At 33.0% G+C, this 12,454-nt stretch overlaps 1 pseudogene; it reads right to left on the bottom strand.

Moving 5' to 3' along the window:
- Positions 1-12,029: 12,029 nt before the first annotated feature.
- On the bottom strand, positions 12,030-12,128 carry LOC114210706 (U6 spliceosomal RNA; annotated as a pseudogene).
- Positions 12,129-12,454: the final 326 nt, after the last annotated feature.

Genomic DNA, 12,454 nt, shown 5'->3' with positions numbered 1-12,454 from the left:
AGCCATTCTCCAAGTTCACCAGCCCTGCACTACCTCATCTAATCCTCGCCGTCGTATGCTATATCTTCTTGTCCGCTTCTACGTGAGATTTTTTGAGCTTAAGGGCTCCATTACATCCATTTTTGTAAGCCTGAGAAGTGTGCAACTTGTTGTTTGAGTTCTTATTTAATCAAGACATAATTTTAATACTATGAATATAATTAAAATCGAGAAGCTTGGTGACGTGAGGTAGGGAATACGAGTGCTAATTTTCTCCACTGTTTATATCAGGAGTCATTCAATACTATTCAAAATTTTAAAATGTAGTTAAAAATAATTCTTATTTATGATAAAGATCAGTTCAGCAAGTGTGTTTAAGAAAAAAAAAAGGAGTCCAAGAATAATTCAACACATATTTACTAAGGGCTCCTCTCTGCAGGGTCTGTGTCACATAACCCACGGCTTCATAAATGGCTAATACAAGAGGCACTGTGGTCAGAGGGAGTGTGGTTTCGGCACAGGAGATGCCACTGTTTTCTGCTCAGTTTTGGTCTTATCTTCTGATTATCATAAAAGAAGACTGGAAAAACCCCTCAGTAACTTGATTTTTGGTCCCACTGAAAATGACCTTGTGAGGCTACCACATTATTCAGAGTGGAAAGAAAGTACTTCTCTTCTGTTTCAAAGCAGCTTAGAAAAGCACGGAATTTTGTCTATCCTTTAAAGGTCTGCCTTTGTTTGGTTCATGCAAGAGCTGCACAGCTGTTTCAACTGAACCTTGATATAGAGTTTGCTGGAAAAAATTCCATTTGCTAAATCAAAGCAGGGTGATATTACTCCTCTACAATTATGTAACAATTAGATATAGAGATTTCTGTCAGCTTCAGGAGAACTAGCTCTGATGCACTAAAAACCCATGAGACAGTTCTGTCGGATTTTGGCATGATATTAACCTACAAAGACATTTGTCCTACATCTTGCCTTTCTATATCCTCCCATCCTGGATCTCATCCCAGCCTTTGGATTTAAGCTACAAAAATGTTCATTATCTTAAGGGAAATGTAGTCAGTACAATGGAAAATGTGTTCTACTGATGTATTAAACTTTATTTTAGGTCTGTCTTGGAATAAAGAATTTTTCTTTTTTTTTTTTGCCAAATTTTATACCTACTCCTCCAGAAAAACTTACTGTGGTATGGTAAATTATCAGATAAATTTGATTAATTCATGTATAAAAGACAAGCAGATCCAGGTTTGTTTTGCTTGTTTTTTTTTTTTTTTAATTTTTAGTAATTGTCATGACTTTTCGTACAAGGCTTTTAGATCCATGGTTATTTATCCTGTGATTTTACTCTTTTATTCGTAATTATATATTATAGAATCAGAATGTACCTTATTTACTTTTTCGCGAGATGCACTTGGCTCTTCCAAGTCTTTGCTCTTATAGAAGTTGCACAAAAATGGGTAGCTGAAACAGCATCATACAAGTCCTCAAGTTTAGGAAATTTCTAACAGAACAGGTACTTTTTGACATTATTTAAAATTCTGATTTCTTTTTTTAAATAGAACTTAAAAATTAAAAAAATTTAGAGAGGAACCGGACAAGTTTTTTTCCTCCCTATGCCATGCTCCTTATTTACAGCCTTTCTTATTGTGCCTGTCAGAGAGTATTATCCTGCAGAGGTCAAGCCTCCACAGATTGATTTAGGAATAAGTTTCAGCTACTTTGAAAATGATTTTTTGTATGCATTGGGACTGCATGCCTGATGTGAAGCATGTTCCCTGGCCAGTAAGAATTATTTCAAGCCACAGATGAGGGTTCCTTCTTAAGCCTTACATGACTTTTGTGCCCCATCATGTACTTGCAGGAAACTCTTAAAGTTTCTGGTTGTCTGTTACCTGACAAGTGTGGAGAGTCAGGATGGAGAGGGGAAGGTGAGGAATAAAGGTTATAATTAAGAAGCTAGAAATCCAGGAAAATATCTTCCTATTGTCTTTATTCTAAAACTTTTATTTTCATTTGAGCTCAGATAAAACTTTTGTCCTTGGCATTAATATGCACTACCCTCTTATTTTATTCAAATTAGAAATGCCAATTAGAAAACTGCACAACCAAACTGTTCATTTTTAATTGTATGCATATTTTTAGTAAATGAAATGTATTATTTGGATAACATTTTTGAGGTACCAGTGAGGAAGATATCAACGGTTTCACTTAAACTAGGACAAAATAATTGCAACAGGCATAAGTTTAAAACTTCTGGGGATGGGTCATTTTCTTCTCCAACCTTGATGTCTCCAACCTTTTCCATTTCCTTTTAGTTTATGTAACTTTGGGATATAATTTGTGCAGTCTAATTTCCAAATTGTCATCTATTACTGGTGAACACTAGTGCCTGGGTTTAATCCAGCATTTCAACAAACTTAGGGATTATAAATCAGTTTTTATGAAGAACTGTACAGACATCATGGAAGAACTGAGGAACATACTTCAAACACCCGTAATTTGAAAGTACTGAGATTATTGGTTGTACTAATAAAAAGAAGATCCATCATTCTCTACCATTTTAGGGTTTTTAGCATCTAAGTGTGGTTGTGTTTTTTAACTTTCCTTAATTGAGGTAACTGTAATATATGTGGATAAGAACTTTTCTCTTTGAACCAGAATTATGTAATATAGTTGGGCATTCCTGACTTTAAGAGACTCCCTAGTTTTCTAGGTTATAGCCTATGAGTATTAGGCCCAAAGGGGCCACAAATTTAATAACTTTTAAAAATTAGTATTAGAGGGGCACCTGGGTGGCTCAGTTGCTTAAGTGTCCAACTCTTGATTTCAGCTCAGGTCATGATCTCAGAACTGATCGTGAGATTGAGCCCCATGTCAGGCTCCACACTGGGCATGGAGCCTGCTTAAGATTCTCTCTCTCTCTCTCCCTCTGTCCCTCTCTCACTTGTATTAGTATTAGTATTAGAGGCATCTTATATATTTGGATGACTGTTTTGAGTATGGAGAACATACAGGTAATTCATCACTTGTTATTACTATCTATATCCACGAAGATAAAATAAAACTGTGAATATCATAATTAGGAACAGTATTCTTCTTTATCATATGATCCAGTAATTTCATTACTGGGTATTGACCCAGAGAAAATGAAAACACTAATTTGAAAAGATACATGCATTTCTAAGTTTACAATAGCCAAGATATGGAAGCAACCCAAGTGTCCATCGATAAATGAATGGATAAAGAAGGATAATATATATGAATATTTTATATATACAGTGGAATATTACTCAACCATAAAAAAGAACAAAAATCTTATCATTTGCAACAACAAGGACGGGGGGATAATGCTAAATGAAATAAGTCAGTCACAGGAAGACAAATACCATATGACTTCACTCATATGTGGAATTTGAGAAACAAATGAGCAAACAAAGAAAAAAAGGGACCAAAAAAAAAAAAGATTCTTAAATACAGAGAATAAGTTAGTGGTTGCCAGAGGGGAGGTAATTAGGGAGGTGGGCAAAACAGATAATAAGGGGATTAAAAGTACACTTATCTTGATGAACACTGAGAAATGTATAGAATTGTTGAATCATTACACTGTACATTTCAAAGTAATATAACACTATATGTTAATTATGCTTGAAAAAATATTCTTCTTCTTGATGCAGTGTTTCAGTTATGGTGTTTTGCTATGAAATTGATACTTTACATATCCCTTCTTTGTTTTAATAATAAAAAACATCAAAAGCAATAACAGATTTATTATAGATAGTAGGTTTATTCTATTGATGGCATATTAAAAAAAAAGAAGTCTTTTAAAATGACAAAAGCCCCAGTGTATTATAATCTATAATTCTTTTGGTTTTATTTTATTATTCAGACTCCAGAAATAAAAGTTGTACTATCAATTAAAGATCACATATTCTCCTCCTTTTAGAGCGTTTGTAATGATACAAAACCACTGGTTCTTTATTGGCTTCTAAACGTGCTAATTTGTCAATAATTATCTTTAACATAACAGAGCCTACTTATTACAATCAAAATGTATGACTCCTAAAGACTTTATAATGAGGATGGAGTGCATTAATTCTTTTACAAAGCTGTCTTTAGCCTGAAAGACATCAAAGCCAAGAAAAACTAAAATTAAGGGCTAGATACTTGGAAAGAGAAAAAAAAGAAAAGAATATCACTAATGTTGCTCATCTAGTAATTGTGACCATTTCACTGAGGCAGTGTATCAAATAAGTCTTCTTGACATCTTTCCATACCCAACAATGGATGTCATTAAATAAAGACATCTGTGACAATTCCTTATAAAATCCTACGGAGAATTTTTTTCTGTATAACATCAAATATTCTATTACAGAACCATAAATACACTGTTTTCATAAACTGTATATCTGACCTTGAAAATAAAGTTGGAATTCAAAGTTATTATATTTCAATTTCCTGAAAGAATGCCATGAAAATATATATTCTCTTGTTACTGCCTGATTGTTAAATTTGATGGGAAAGTCATGAAAATAAATGCTGTATTGCATCAGCAGAGCTTAAATGAGTCTGTGTGGGTCTAAAAAGAACCACCCAGAAGCCAAAATGAGAGAAGTATGAGTAGAATGAGAAATCTTATTTGGTTTGCTTCTGATTTCCATTTGTTTCACAAGAATGGATGTTTGCGATGCAATTTCTGGGCATATTTCATGTAAGGCACCGCTTGTGTTTGCTTAGAATAGAAATTAATGGAAGAATGGAAAGAAAAACTGTGGGTTCAGTGATTCAGTCTCAGCTATGTTAAGAGTCATAAGACATTGTACACTCCACAATGTCTTATGACTCATATATATAGTGCATATTATGTTGATTTTTGAAAGAAATTATCTACATGGATCAAATATGGATTTTTCTGTGATGATACTATCAGGGAAATCTTATATGATACTGTTTTTTGTTACCCCTCACTTTAAACAAGTGTGATGGTATAAAATCTCAGCAGACTATGAAGATGGAAAGTCTTCTATTCAAAAACCTTTGGAAATCCTATTAAAAGAATCCTATAACACATATATAGATAATGTGCATAACACACATGCAGGTTGTATATGTTATGAATTGTAATGATAATTAATAATAAAACACACTAACTTTAGAAATAAAACATTACCTTTTGTTGAAGATACTATGTTCTGTTCTCCAATTCCCTCTCCATGCCTTTCCCTCAGAAGTATTAATGCTTTTTAATTTTTCCCTATCATTTACTTGCTGTTAATTATCAGTTGTCACATATGCGTAGATCCCTAAGCAATATTTTATCCAGTTTTCCCTGTTTTTAAGTCTCATTTATACAATGTACATTTTTAAGCAATTTTTGTTCAGTCAACAGTACTTTTCTAAAATTCATATATGTTGTTGAATGTAGCTTTTGTTCAGTCTTCATCAGTGCTGTATATTTTTATTCTATTGTGGGATTACTCTATAATTTATTTGTACATTATTCTCTGATGAGCATTTGGAAGGTTTGCAGTATCTTGGTATCACAAACAATACTGCTAGGAATATTTTCATACCTGTCTGTTTGGGAATAGATGTGGACATTTTTAAAAGATCTCTAACTTGGGACACCTGGGTGGCTCAGTCGGTTAAGAGTCTGCCTTTGGCTCAGGTCATGATCCCAGAGTCCTGGGATTGAGCCCCGCATCCGGGTCCTGGCTCAGTGGGGAGCCTGCTTCTCCCTCAGCCTGCCCCCCCACCCTGCTTGTGCTCTTCTCTCGCTGTCTCTCTGACGGATAAATAAAATCTTGAAAAAAAAAAAAGATCTATACCTGTTCAGCTTTAAAAGATAATGTCGAATTGTTTCCATTGTGTATCACTTTTTTCTCCCAGCAGCAATGCTTACTAGATCTTACTGCTTCATATCTTAGCTAATGTTTGGTATTGCATGCATGGGTTATAGATCCATTTAAGATGCAATGCAACAGTAGAAAAAGGATTTATAGGGCTCTATATTCCACACTGCAACTCATTTTTAAGAAACTACCACTTGAAAAAGCTATGAAATCTTCCTCCCTATTCAAAATATATGTGTGTGAAACTAGATTTTCTTAATAAATATATCACCACAGGGGGCACCTGGGTGGTGCAGTCAGTTAAGCAACTAACACTTGTTTTCGGGGCTCAGGTCATAATTTCAGAGTCCTGGGATCGAACCATGTGAGGCAGGCTCTGAGCTCAGTGCAGAGTCTGCTTGAGATTCTCTTTCCCTCTCCTTCTGCCACTCCCACTCCTGCTCCCTCTCTCTCTGAGATAAATAAATAAATCTTTAAAAAAAATATATCACAACAAATTAAATACAGAAGTGGATATGAGAATCCAGCTGTCTCCTATTAGGCCAGACATTAAAATATAACACAATGCTATTCTTCTCAGGGAGTTAATTTTGTTTTGAAAATAAAGTTTTTGTCATAAAATATGTAATGGATTTACTTTTTGAAAGATAGTAAAATATTTTAAAATCTATTTTCATAAAAACTGTATATAACATATTTTTATTTATTTGTTTATTGAGAGAGAGAGAGAGAGCGCACAGGGGTGAGGGATGGTGGGGGGGAAGGGTAGAGGGAGAGGTAATGACTCTGGGCTAAGCATGAAGCACCATCGATGCAGGGCTGCATCTCACAACCCTGAGACCACGACCTGAATGGATATCAAGAATTGGACACTTAACTGACTGAGCCACCCAGGTGCCCCATGATATTTTTAATTTATAGACTATTTTTAAGTTTATAAAGTTTTTTTAAAAATGAATTAACATAGTTTAAAGTTTTTACAGTATTAGTTTATAATGCACTAAATATCGGTAGAAATAAGCCATGAAACAAAAGTAATTTTGGGTCTTTGATAATTTTGTTTTCTTTTCCTCGGCTTTTTTTAGACATAATTTACAGAACTAAAATCTATCAATTTTAGCCATATAATTTTGCCAAATGTGTACTGTTATGTAATCAATATCACAATCATGACACAGAACATTTCTATCACCCCCAGAAATTCTGTCATCACTCTGCAATAACGCCTCCTCCAGCCATCCACCTTAGCAAACACTAATCCGCTCTGTATCCCATGGTTTTGCCCTTTTTTAGAAGTTCATATAAATGGAATCATAGAGTTTGCAGTCTTTGCATCTGACCTCTTTCACTTAGAATGTTTTTGAAATTCATCCCTGTTGTTGCATCCATCAATAGTTTTTTTTTATTGCTGAATAATGTTCTATTGTTTAGATATATCATAACTTAATTACACATATTTTAGATGATGGGTAGTTGAGTTCTTCCTAGTTTTTGGCTATTAAGATTAAGGTTTCCACAAACATTCATGCACACATCTTTGTGTGAAAATATATTTTCCCTCTGGGTTAAAAACCTAACAGTGGAATTTCTGGAACATATGGTAAATGAATGTTTAAGATTATAAGAAATACCAAAAATCTTTTCCAAAGTAACTGTACTTTTTATATTCTAGTTAGAATATAAAATGTTTGAAAGCTTTGATTGCACCATATCCTTTTCCAACACTTAATTTTGTTAGTCTTTTAATTTTAGCCTTTCTAGTGTATATATTTGAAATTTGTGTTTCCCTGATAATTAAGGACATTGAGTGTCTTTTTATGTGTTTATTTGCCATTTCTATATATTCTCTGTGAAGTATCTCTTTAAAGCAACATTTTTTATTTGACTCCTTGAATTTTCATTGAATTGTAAGGATTATTTATATACCTTGGATGTAAGTCCTTCACTGGATATGTAGTTTGCAAATGCTTTTTCCATCTATGGTTTGCTGTTTCTTTTTCCTAAGATGTCTTTGGAGAACACCAGTTTAAATTTTGATGAAATCTAATTTACTTTTTTGTATCCTACTTAAGAAATATTTGCTCACCCAAAGCCACTTAGATTTGTTCCAATGTCCTCTTCAAGAAGTTGTGTTGTTTTTCTTGCTCCTTTGTGGTCTTTATTCTATTTGGAGTTAAATTTTTAACACCTTGTGACAAGGGTTAGCATTTATATTTTTGCATATGGATATCCAGTTACTTCACCACTGTTTTTCTCAAAGACAATTCTTTACCTATTCAATTGCCTTAGCATCTTTGTTGAAAATCAATTGGAGATTATACACACACACACACACACACACACACGCACGCACACACAGACACACACATACATACGGATTCTTCTGTTTCATTGATTTAAATGTTTTCTTTATATCATACACATTGTCTTGATTACTGTAGTTTTGTAGTAAGTCTTAAAATCATATAATGTAAATTTTCCAATTTTGTTGTTTTTCACAATTATCTGGTCCATTTTAGGTCCATTGTATTTACATATAAAGTCTTAGTTTGTGAATGTCTACAAAAAAAGTGATTTTAATTGGGATTTGATGAATCTATAGTTAACTTTGGGAAGAATGATCAGCTTAACAATACTGAGTCTTTGATCTATTTTTTTTATATCTCCATTTATTTATACCCTTAAAATTTCTCTCAGAAATATTTTGTATATTTTATTGAACAAGTCTGGCACAAATTTTGTTAGTTATCCCTTTAAAAGTTTTCCATTTTAATGTTATTTATATGGTATTTTTTAAAAAAATTCATTTTCTAAATTGTTGCTAGAATATAGAAATACAATAGATTTTATACATTGAAACTGTATCCTATGAAACTGCTAAATACAGTTATTAGATGTATGGAATATTTTGGTTTAGAACATAATGAAAAGCCTTAGAGTTATAAGATTATATCACTATGAGATTTAAGCTAACTTTAAAATTCTGGAGAAATCTAGATGTTACTTTGGCTACATTATCCCACTTGATATTTCAGCTGTAATACATTTTACTTGTTCAATATTAAACTCAGTGCAAGAATCACACGGTAGTTAGCTCAGTGGAAGACCACATGGTGTGTTGTGAAATGCATGCTTCTGCTTCAGGATAGTAACAAAAATGTTTTCTTATAGCAAGTTCAGAATAATAGACTCAAAGGCCATTTTAAGTTTCTCTTTAAGCAGGGCAGGGTAGAATCAATGGCTTCACAAGTGCAGACATTGATATAAATATCAAGATTTAAAGGCCACCACACAGTGCAGGTACAAATTTAAATTAATGTCCAATTCATTTATTTAATGACAAATCACTTAGTAAATTGTTCAAATTTCCATGCAGCAAGTAAGAATATAAGACATTTCTTTCTGAACAGAATGCAAAATATTCTAAAACATTATATGCCAGATTTTGTGGGAACACAAAGCAAGACTTCTTTGCAATAAAAAATCAAATCCTTTTAAGTTAGTTTTAGTCTAAGCCTAAAATACACTGCCACTCCTCATTTCCTTTGCTAGTTCTACATAGTTCACATAGTTGGTACTACTGAATTAACAGTAGGGGATTCCATCAAAACACTAATTATTGGTTGCCATGTAGTACGAGACTATCATTTTTGTTGAAACATTGGAGTTCTTTGTATTTAATGGATCTAGATCCAGACAATGGGAGAGCTTCATTATCCTAATATTATTTTAGGAACTCCATTGAGTACCTGCTTCACTTTAGGCACTTTCACATCTGTGATGTCATTTTCATCCTCATTATAAACCTATGTGTTAAAATTATTAAATTTATTAAAACCCAGTCTTTGAGGCTGGCTTCTTTCACTTAACATGGTGCATTTGAAATTCAACCAGGTTGTTGGTACAACATCAGTGCATCCCTTGTTATTGCTGAGTCGTACTCCCATCACCGGGTGTTTATCCATTCCTAAGCTGAAGGACTATCCTATAACCATTCACATAAACTGTGTGCATGAGGAAATTTTTCTTTTTGCTTCAGTAAACACATACAAATGGAATTTCTGGGTCATCCTTAAGTATATGTTTAACTTCACAAGATGCTGGAAAACTGTTGTTTGTTCAAACTTTGTATTCACTTTGTATTCCCACCAATGATAATGAAGCAGCAGAAAGAGAAATCAAGGAATCAATCCCATCTACAATTGCACCAAAAAAACATTAAGTAACAAAGGAATAAGCCTAACCAAAAGATCTGTACTCTGAAAACTATAAAACACTGATGAAAGAAATGAAGATGATATAAAAAAATGGAAAAATATTCCATGCCCATGGATTGGAAGAACAAATATTGTTAAAATGTCTATATTACCCAAAGCAATCTATGTATTTAATGTGATTTCTATCAAAGTACCATCAACATTTTTCACAGAACTAGAACAAATAATCCTAAAATATGTATATTACCACAAAAACCCTGATTAGCCAAAGCAATCTTGAAAAAGAAAAGCAGAACTGGAGGCATCATAATTCTGGACTTAAGGTTATATTACAAAGCTGTAGTGATCAAGACAGTATTGGTACTGGCACAATAACAGACACATAGATCAATGGAATAGAATAGAAAACCCAGAAATGGACCCACAACTATATGGTCAACTAATCTTCCGCAAAGCAGGAATGAATGTTCAATGGAAAAAAGTCTCTTCAATAAATGGTGTTGGGAAAACTGGACAGCAACATGCTGAGGAATGAAACTGCACCACTTGCTTATACCATACACAAAAATCAATTTGAAATGGATTAAAGACCTAAATGTGAGACAGGAAACCATTAAAATCCTTAGAGGAGAACATAGGAAGTACCCTCTTTGACATTTAACACTAATTTCTACTATATGGGAATGAATTATCAAAACTTATGGTTATGTAAAAGTCTTGTACAACCTGAGAGAATCTTAATGAAAGTATAGATTATTATAAATCCTCCAGAAGAGAATACAAAGAGCAAAATACTTTTAAATTATCTTATAAAGAATTTCTCTAGGATCCATGGGGAAACGTTTAATAGAAAATGCAGGACAAATGTTATCAGCCACCTATTGAAATTTTAGCCTTGCATTCGCTTTAGGGAGAATACCTATTAATAATGTAAGCACAACCAAAATCATTATGCTTAAGTAATACATTTCAAGAATAAGTGTATGTAAATTATATTCAAGTTGACCATTATTTGAAATATTTATGTATGGAATGTCATACAAAGGTACCAGAACAAAAGAGGTAAAAAGATGGGAAGTCAGATTTTAAATAAATGTTTATTTAAAACTTTAATTTAGTAAGAAAATTAATATAAGAACAGTTTTGTCAAAATTGAGTGAAAAATGAACACTCACTCTCATAATAAAAAACTACCTAGGTGGGGCGCCTGGGTGGCTCAGTCGTTAAGCACCTGCCTTAGGCTCAGGTCATGATCCTAGGACCCTGGGATAGAGCCTGCATTGGTGGAAAGCCTGCTTCTCCCTCTCCCACTCCCCTGCTTGTGTTTCCTCTCTCTCTGTGTCTCTCTCTGTCAAATAAATATGTAAAATCTTAAAAAAAAAGTGCATCCACAAAAATGGGCACCTGGAATAAAAACAAAACAAAAAAACTACCTAGGTGATTTAAGACAATGCGTTATTCCTTTTGTTTTTAGAAAGTGCTAGGGTATGTACCTATGTACCTCTGGGCAGTTTTGTTTTGAGTTGATGGCTTAAAGCATTATCTAAAATTTTCCTTAAAGAGTTAGTTATATGAGTGCATTCATAATTTGTACACTCAATTCTATCCCGATTAATGTAATTATCAAGGGGGTGGTAGAGGGGAGGTGGTTTATCCTAGTATAGCAGAAGGTACTGGTTCTAGGAGGCAGGTATTCTGACTTGCTCTTTTACTTAAGAGTTTTGTCAAATTGTGTGAATCATCTAATCTCTCTAGACCTCAGTTTCTTTTATAATATTGCGGAGGGAATGGACTACATCCATGTTTCTCCAATATCAGTTATTCACATATCACTTGCAAGATTTTTATCCTATCTGTGTGCCATTTTTGCTACTATTTAGTATTATTTTAAGTCAACTTCATTTCCAAAACTTATATTCAAACCCAAATAATAGTAGCTATGACATCATGTATATAAAATTTGACTTTTTTCTTTTTTTAAAACATGGAATGCTTCATGAATTTGCGTGTCATCCTTGTGCAAGATCTTCTCTGTATTTTTCCAATATTTTAGTATATGTGTTGCTAAAGCAAGCACTTGACTCTTTTTTCTAATTTTTATTAAAATAAACACATTTTGCTTACATAAAACATGTCTGCCTACAAACAAGTAAAATAATCTTCCATATCACTAGTAATAAAGAACCAGATTTGTTTTCAACACTAGTCTCTTTCCAAATTATGTTAAAACTTAATTGATATTGTTAGATATTCAGAATATAATTATATAATCTATTGTTTCAAGGAATGTTATTTTTATGCACTCAAAGTAAAAGTCAAAATAGAAAATTTAAATTTATATAACTTTTTTCATTTTTTATGCTCATATAAAATGATACATGCGTAATAAAACTTATTATGTTT

The sequence above is a fragment of the Eumetopias jubatus genome, unplaced genomic scaffold (assembly GCF_037043125.1).
Source record: "Eumetopias jubatus isolate StellerSeaLion01/CBP00866 unplaced genomic scaffold, mEumJub1_p1.0 scaffold_14, whole genome shotgun sequence".
Taxonomy (NCBI): Eukaryota; Metazoa; Chordata; class Mammalia; order Carnivora; family Otariidae; genus Eumetopias; species Eumetopias jubatus.
Note: the sequence above shows the minus strand (reverse complement) of the source record. Positions and strands in the feature narration are given on the sequence as shown.